This window comes from Phycodurus eques, chromosome 9, assembly GCF_024500275.1.
Source record: "Phycodurus eques isolate BA_2022a chromosome 9, UOR_Pequ_1.1, whole genome shotgun sequence".
NCBI classification, from domain to species: domain Eukaryota; kingdom Metazoa; phylum Chordata; class Actinopteri; order Syngnathiformes; family Syngnathidae; genus Phycodurus; species Phycodurus eques.
This window is the reverse complement of record NC_084533.1, coordinates 2962347-2970760: the sequence shown is the minus strand read 5'-3', so window position 1 is coordinate 2970760 and position 8414 is coordinate 2962347. Positions and strand designations below refer to the sequence as shown.

The following is an 8414-nucleotide window of genomic DNA, read 5'->3' as shown; positions in this document are numbered from 1 at the left end:
TTGGCTTAGGCCCACGGGTAGTGACACTTTCCTCAATTCACTTCGTACTGAAAAAAAAAAGTGTCCTTTATTCACTGTTCTGTCAATTTAAAATCACTGTGTCAGTACCCATAAAGGTGGCACGACAGTTCAGCGTGAAAGACAAAGGTAATGACATTAAGGCAAACACTTTCAGGGGAGCTAATATTTTATGGCGACAAGCAAACAGTCCAAACAGAACGGCAAAGAGCTCGACTTTTTTGTGTCCAAAAATACGGATTGTCCCAAACGCCTTGTCGGAGCCAATGATAAAATGGTAGGAAATTAACAAGTCGGAAAAGGGTGGCATGCCCTCTCCAGGTCGGGGACGAGATCCTGCCACAAGTGGAGGAGTTCAAGTATCTTGGGGTCTTGTTCACGAGTCAGGGAAGAATGGAACGGGAGATCGACAGGCGGATCGGTGCAGCGTCTGCAGTGATGCGGACTTTGTATCGGTCCGTTGTGGTAAAGAAGGAGCTAAGCCGAAAGGAGAAGCTCTCAATTTACCGGTCGATCTTCGTTCCTACCCTCACCTATGGTCATGAGCTGTGGGTCGTGACCGAAAGAACGCGATCCCGGATACAAGCGGCCGAAATGAGTTTCCTCCGCAGGGTGTCCGGGCTCTCCCTTAGAGATAGGGTGAGAAGGTCGGTCATCCGGGAGGATCTCAGAGTAGAGCCGCTGCTCCTCCGCATTGAGAAGAGCCAGATGAGGTGGCTGGGGCATCTGATTCAGATGCCTCCCGGATGCCTCCCTGGTGAGGTGTTCCGGGCACGTCCCACCGGGAGGAGACCCCGGGGAGGACCCAGGACACGCTGGAGAGACTACGCTGGAGAGACTACGTCGCTGGGGAGAGGGAAGTGTGGGCATCCCTGCTAAAGCTACGGCCCCCACGATAAGCGGTAGAAAATGATAAGCGGTAGAAAATGGATGGATGGATGGATGAAATTAACAAAGAACTGGCATTGGTGGGATTTGAACCCACACCTCCTGAGAGACTGGAGCTTAAATCCAGTGCCTTGGACCACTCGGCCACACATCCTGCAAACCCCATCTATGTAAGGGGAATTTTTGTGCAAATGTAAACCCGACCGAACGGGAAGTATGGTGTGTTATGGGATCCCTGGCATTCCCTATCATAGCCAACCTTGACATGAAAAATGTGGAAAGCAGAGCTCTGAAATCATTTAAGCCAACAACTGCAATTCATTGGGTGAGAGAATAATCTTATGCCTAGATCAAACAAAAGGATTTTAGCCCAGAAATTGGTCCGATTAGCTATCGCAGCCGATTTCGCTTATCGGGCCCGGCATATAATGTCGGGAACGATAAAACTTGTTGTAGTGTGATACATGCCACGACCAACGATTTGGCCCTATGACGCCAAAATGAGCTGGCAAATTGGATTTATTTGGATATCTTCCGTGCAGTGTGACATATCAACGACAAATCTCCGGCAGCGCAACTTGATGGAGACCAGTAGGATTGTGTATTTAGACTGGTGCATCGCCTCCCGTGCTTGCCGTTGTCAATATATATTCTCACGCACAAACCAATGTTAACAGTGTCAGAATAAATGTACATAAGTTATCTCATGTTTACTCTAATACTATTGCAAAGGATTTATTCAGCAGTATAATGTTGATTGTATCATGGAAGTTGCAGTTGTCTGTGAAAAGGACTGTGCCCTTATCAAAAGATAGCAGCTGGAACATTTTGCGGTCGAAGGTTGAAACAGTCAGCGCTGATGAAGAACACATCTGCATTATCATCTGCACAATGAGTCATATCTGTGATTGTTTCACGTTGCTGCTGTGTGTGCCCTTATCTCAAGATGGCAGCAGCAACGTCTGTGTAACTAGGAACCACCCTAAGGAAATAAAAAGAGAGGGCTCGGCAGAGTGTGCTCAGAGCGGTAGGAGGTTGTAACTGTGTACAACTGTGTCCGTTCTCCTCGCGAGTAAAAGAATCAGTATCTTGTCTTCTTTCCTTGTTTATTGTTTATTAAATGTTCTAGGTTGTTTGAACCTGATATGAACTTGGTCCTTCGAGCCAGGATGCCAAAAGACCTGAGGATTCCAGCGGGTGTGGTGGACTTCCGAAAGACCGTGGCCACGGCAAGCTCCCAAGGGTGAGCCTAAAGATCCTTTTCCAGGACTGGACCTCGACCCGCCAGCTGGGATCTGACGGTTAGCGGCATTCCGACGGAGGGAAGACAACAGTGGTGAGTTAAACTTCCTTAAGGGGGGGAAGTGAATAACTGGAGGTCATTGCGCGTTAATGACTGGAGGTCTGCGCGTTAGGAAATAAAACCCTGTGAATACTAGTAAATGGCAGGTAAATGAGGGCCGGCGGAGTCCGATAAATTCCGTAGAAGAAGGATGGCGGAGTCCTGTGTGCACTTAAATTCCGTGAAAATCGCAGTTAAAAAGGGCTTGTGTGATTGAGAGGTGAATGAATGGAGATACAAATACCACAAAGTATTTATCTCATATAAAACAGTGGGATTGTAAACAGCAGACTGGTGTGGATGCAAAGGCAAGAATTCTCCACCTGAAAAGGTTGAAGTGAGAATTACCACAACAGAAAATTTGAAGTGCTGTCCTACTGATAAGAAACCAGTTTTTAGAACACCATAGGTGTTGACAAACTGGACCAAATTCTCTAAAATGGGGAAAGGAAGTAGTAAAATAAAACTCAGGGATACACTGCAGTGTAAAGATTGGAATTTTATAAAAAAAAAAAAATTTTAAAAACAGGATCCTGATAAAATTCAATATTTAGACATAGATAACTGAACACGGCTTTAATGGTTAGTTAAATACACACAAAAAATAGCCGCGTTGCAGGAATCAATCATAAAAAAGAAGAAAAAAGAAAAAGAAAAACCCTAAAAAATGAAGAAAAATGGTTTTGAGGAAACAGAATACTGGATGAGACTAGCCTCAAATAGAGAAGAGGGAGACAGAGAACGGAAAGAGAATGTGGACAAAATAAGAAAGGAAAAATAATGTGAAAAGAAAGACAGGGAATGTGTAGAGAAGGAAAAATAACAATTAATGTTCCAGAGAAAGGAGGATGATGAAACAGGACCAGTATCGAGGAGAAGAGAGAGAGTTGTTGAAGAAAGTGAAAAAGGGGAAGGTGTAACTGCCCCCCTTCCCCTTTATCCTAAATTACCACCGCCTCCACATTATGAGGCAACACCACACAGAATGACTTGATCAGACGGAACTGAGTTGAAATGATCAAAACAACTGGGAGGATTGATATCTCCCGCACCGACTACTCCACAAATAACTAATATGTCACCTGACCAAGGAGACCTGTATCCAATGATTCAGGTAGCCAACGCAAACACCCAAGATGGTGCCGACCTGACTATTTTAGTTTATAGGACCTGGACTATGGACGACGTCAAAAAGACCGTAGAAGGACTGACACCACATAAAGCAGTCATAAATCAGTTTGTTGAGGAAATGGAAAGTTTAAGATGATCATATTACTTAAATGGTGCAGAAATCCAACAAGTGTGGATGGCGGCCATGGGTCCAGATTGGCATAATATTAGAGAACCATGGAATCCAAGAGATGCAAATGGGATTTTTGGCTCATGATAGTTGCGAATTGGGACACAGGGTGCAAGGATTAATTAACAGAGCAACCCAGCGTTTCAGACAGAGAGCAAATTACACTGAAATAGGAAGAGTACAACAAAAGGATGATGAGCCTTTTGAGGAATACAGAGTAAGAATGACAACTGTATTCAAGACTCACAGCGGCCTGCAGGAGGATGGAGATGTAAATGGGCCATTTCAACAGCAGTTGAAGAATGCTCTCCATGCAGGTTTAAATGACGCAATTCACAGCTGGGCTAACAAACACTACATTGGCCTGCCTACAGGCACCTTGGAGGAGTATGTAAATCACACCCTCCATGCTGAAAATATAATAAAAGATAAAAAGAAACAGAAGTTTACAAACACGTGTTAGCAATAGAAGATAACACAAATTTAGACAAAATACATCAAAAGATATGCAACAACAAAGTCCCAAACTGAACAAGAACTTGGGGGAACAAATGGCACATTACAAGATGACATCTATGTAAAACCAAACAACAAACCTATCCTACCAAATAATCTAGACAAATGGGCTGCTATATTGAGTCATGGTGTAACACATCTCAACAGGAGGGATGGTGGAGCAGATACATCAACATTATACAATTTATGGCTTTAATTCTTATGTCTTAATGTTGTAGGGCATGTTTGATATGTGAAAGGCACTTTGTAAGGATATCATTCCTAGATATGGTATTCCTGAAAAAATATACAGTGATAACGGTGCCCATTTTGTTAATCAAATTGTGAAAAAGATAGGAGTGATGTTTCACATTGATCTAAAGAATCATTGTGCTTGCCACCCTCAAAGCGCTGGATTAGTGGAAAGGATGAATGGAACAATAAAAAACAGACTCTGGAGACGGCATCTGAAGCCAGCGGAAAATGGGGATCATTTTGCAGGACAATGAGGACGTCAGTGGGCGTTGGACCAATCAGATGACAGCGATTCCATACTTCCTTTTTGAAACATTGTATAAGTCGGGGACAAGAACAGATAGCTTTGTTCAGTCTGCGCTGTCTCTGCTGAGGCTAGGATAAGCATAGCTACTGACCCAGAGCTCTGTAAAATGTAGACTCCTCTGTCAGGTATAAATTGGTTGACTTTTAACACGTCATTATAATTGTAGCTCTTTCACGAAAACGAACACGCATGGAACCTCGAGAGTAATATGTGATTATAAAATTCAGGCTCCTACAGTATCAAAAGTGGTAGAAATTAACTTAAATCCGTAGCCAAGAGGGGACATCTGGTGGTGGTGTGGAAATGCTAGACTATTTGATAAATTGCCAAAGAATGTAACAGGTATTTGTGCCCTAGTGACTTTGTTGCTAATTGTTGTTATCGGCACTTCCCATGTCTGTCCAAGAATTAACAGCTGGGTTATCCACTGTCATGCCAGAACATTGGCGACGTCAGAAAAGATAAGCAGACTGGCAGGGCCAAAATGATCCAACATACATTGACGCCGTTGGTGTTCCCCGTGGTGTTTCAAATAGCTGCAGGTTTTGAGTCCTCGATCTGTTGGTGGTGTACAACCAACAAAAACGTAGACAGAATCAACTACATCCATTACAACGTGCAAAAATTGTGCAATTGGACGCAGAGTGGGTTTGAAGCTGTGCATGAACAGCTATCAGCCACATCACTTATGGCATTCCAAAACAGGACAGCTGTTGACATGTTGGCTGAGAGAGGAGGAGTATGTGCTATGTTTAGGAGAACAATGCTGCACATTCATTCCCAGCAATGCAGCTACGGATGACAGTCTCACCGAGGCCATAGGGGGACTCCGAACCCTTGATGGTAAAATGAAGGAACACTATGGTGTTGACACCTCCATGTAGGACTCCTGGATGAATGCCTTTGGAAAATAATGTTGGTATCAAACGCTGTTTTTGCAGCAATTTTTGACCTTGTGTGGATGTTGTTGTATTCCTTGTCTGCGTTCCCTCATTAATAGATTGATAACAACAGCAATCTCACCCGAATGGCTCAAATGTATCCTTTACTTGGTCCTGACCCTGAAGATAATGACAGTAATGATGACAATGACGTGCATGATGACCTGCCTGATTTGTTTCAAGATCCAGGTGACTATGAATAAAGATTACCATTGCCTCTCAGTATAAATGTATTTGTTTTCATAAAAATGATCCTACAGTCGAAAATCTAACTGAAGTGACTGATGTAAGGTGAGAATTTGAGTAAATATGCGATAAAGAGGAGGAAAATGTGAGAATAAATGGACATAAGTTATCTCATGTTTACTCTCATCTGATTGCAAAGTATTTATTCAGCAGTATAATGTTGATTTTATCATGGAAGTTGCAGTTGTCTGTGAAAAGGACTGTGCCCTTATCAAAAGATAGCGGCTGGAACATTTTGCGGTCGAAGGTTGAAACAATCAGCGCTGATGAAGAACACATCTGCATTATCATCGACACAATGAGTCATATCTGTGATTGTTTCACGTTGCTGCTGTGTGTGCCCTTATCTCAAGATAGAAGCAGCAACATCTGTGTAACTAGGAACCAACCTAAGGAAATAAAAAGAGAGGGCTCGACAGAGTGTGCTCAGAGCGGTAAGAGGTTGGAACTGCGTACAACTCCGTTCTCCTCGCGAGTAAAAGAAACAGTCTCTTGTCTTCCTTCCTTGTTTATTGTTTATTAAATGTTCTAGGTTGTTTGAACCTGACATACAGAAGCGTTACAGCATGATTCGACGGAACGCCGGCATGTTTACGTACAACCGTATGTGCTTGCGCTTGCTAGGGTAAATAACATTTTGTTGTCTGCTTGCGAGCGTATCGTATGAAAAGTACGTGAACATACCTCAAGCAATCCTTCAGTGAAAGTTCTCTCCCGAGCACCAGTGACGAACAGGTTTTTCCTCATTTTGTCCCCCCACAGTCACTCACACGCACACACAGAAACAAGACATTGGCGCAGCGCATTGTTGTTGTCGTCACCATCGTAACGAGTGTGTCCCGTCGCGTTGACCGGTGACATGTTTTCTGCTTCCGCCTCTCGGACAGTGTTTGATTTGACAAGATAAAGCCCAGGGATGGTAAAATCAAAATCATCTTTATTTGCCATGTCCAAAAAACACAATGAATTTGTCTCCGGTTGTTGGAGCCGCTCAAGTATGACAATAGACAGTCAATTGACAGAGAACACTTTTGAGACATAAAGACATTGACAAAAAAACAGTCACTGAGCAGTCAAGGGTTGCTAGTTATCTGGTAATGCCGGTACATTTTATTTATTTATTTTTTTGACAATTGTGCAAAAAGATGCAGAGTCCTCTCGCACTTAGAGCAGTTTGACCATTGTGCAAAGGGCGCCGAGACTTCAAGGAGTGTATGCGGTTTAAAGTGACGAGTAGTGCGATAATCTGGGACAATGTTGGTCAGAATCAGAATCATCTTTATTTGCCAAGTATGTCCAAAACACAAGGAATTTGTCTCCGGTAGTTGGAGCCGCTCTAGTACAACAGAACACTTTGGAGACATAAAGACATAGACAAAAACAATTGTGCAAAAAGATGCAGAGTCCTCTCGCACTTAGAGCAGTTCGAATGACTAATATTGCAATAGTCCGGTGCAATGACCATTGTGCAAAGATTGTGCAAATGTTGCAGATAGTCCTCAATCAGTGTGCAAATGGAGCAGATGCTACTCTGGCATGAGTGGCCAGCATTGGTCAACAACAGATATGCAAATAGTGCAGCGTGGCGAGACAACAACAGTGAGTGCACCAGTAATGGATTATTGGCCCCACAGAAATGTGACAACGAACTCAAGTCCAAAAATTGCCAGCATATTGTAATGGAATTGTAGGTTAGGTGTTTAAGAAGTTGATTTCAAGAGGGAAGAAGCTGTTGGAATGTCTGCTAGCTGTAGTTTGGATTGATCGGTAGCGCCTACCTGAGGGAAGGAGCTGGAAGAGCTGGTGACCGGGATGTGGAGGGTCCGAGAGGATTTTGCACGCTCTTGTCTTTGTTCTGGCAGAGTGCAAGTCCTCAAGGGTGGGTAGGGGGGTACTTACAATCCTTTCAGCAGTTTTGATTGTCCGTTGCAGTCGGAGTTTGTCCTTTTTTTGTAGCAGCACCAAACCAGACTGTGACAGAAGAACACAGGACGGATTCGATGACCGCTGTGTAGAATTGCCTCAGCAGCTCCTGTGGCAGGCTGTGCTTTCTCAGAAGCTGCAGGAAGTACATCCTATGCTGGGCCTTTTTGAGGATGGAGTTGATGTTGGTCGCCCACTTCAGGTCCTGAGAGACTGTAATTCCCAGGAACTTGAAGGTCTCGACGGTTGACACAAGGCAGCTTGAAAAAAGACGGCATAGGTGCTATTGAAATAAATGTCGCGTAGTGTTGCCACTGTCTGCCCGAGAAACGGCAAGATTTGATGGCAGTAGTCTGACATGTCATCGGGAAAGACCAAATGTGTCTTGTAGCTTGATCCAGATATGAGACAAACCGAACAGCCCCGTTGCTGGACCGCCTACTTGTCAGACGGTAGGAGAGTACATACAAACTAGGACGACGAGACAGAAGAGTGGGCAGCAGAAGTGTACTGGGCCCATAACCCAGAGGTCAATGGATCAAAACCCTCCTCTGCTATCTGGAGCTGGTTCTCCATTATCGCATGTCTGCTCATAGGATGTTGTGGAACTGCTATCATTTAACGTCTTACTCTTAGTGAGAAATATTGTGCAATTCAGACTTGTCAACTCATTGGCTGAGGCCCACGGGTCGTGAGCCT

The 8414-nt window shown here is 43.9% G+C and overlaps 1 non-coding gene across 1 annotated transcript; it reads right to left on the bottom strand.

Annotated features, from left to right (window-relative positions):
* Nucleotides 1-978: 978 nt before the first annotated feature.
* trnal-uaa (transfer RNA leucine (anticodon UAA)) lies at nucleotides 979-1060 on the bottom strand. Its single transcript has one exon. It is a non-coding gene; the product is annotated as a tRNA-Leu (tRNA).
* Between the last annotated feature and the right edge of the window lie 7354 nt (nucleotides 1061-8414).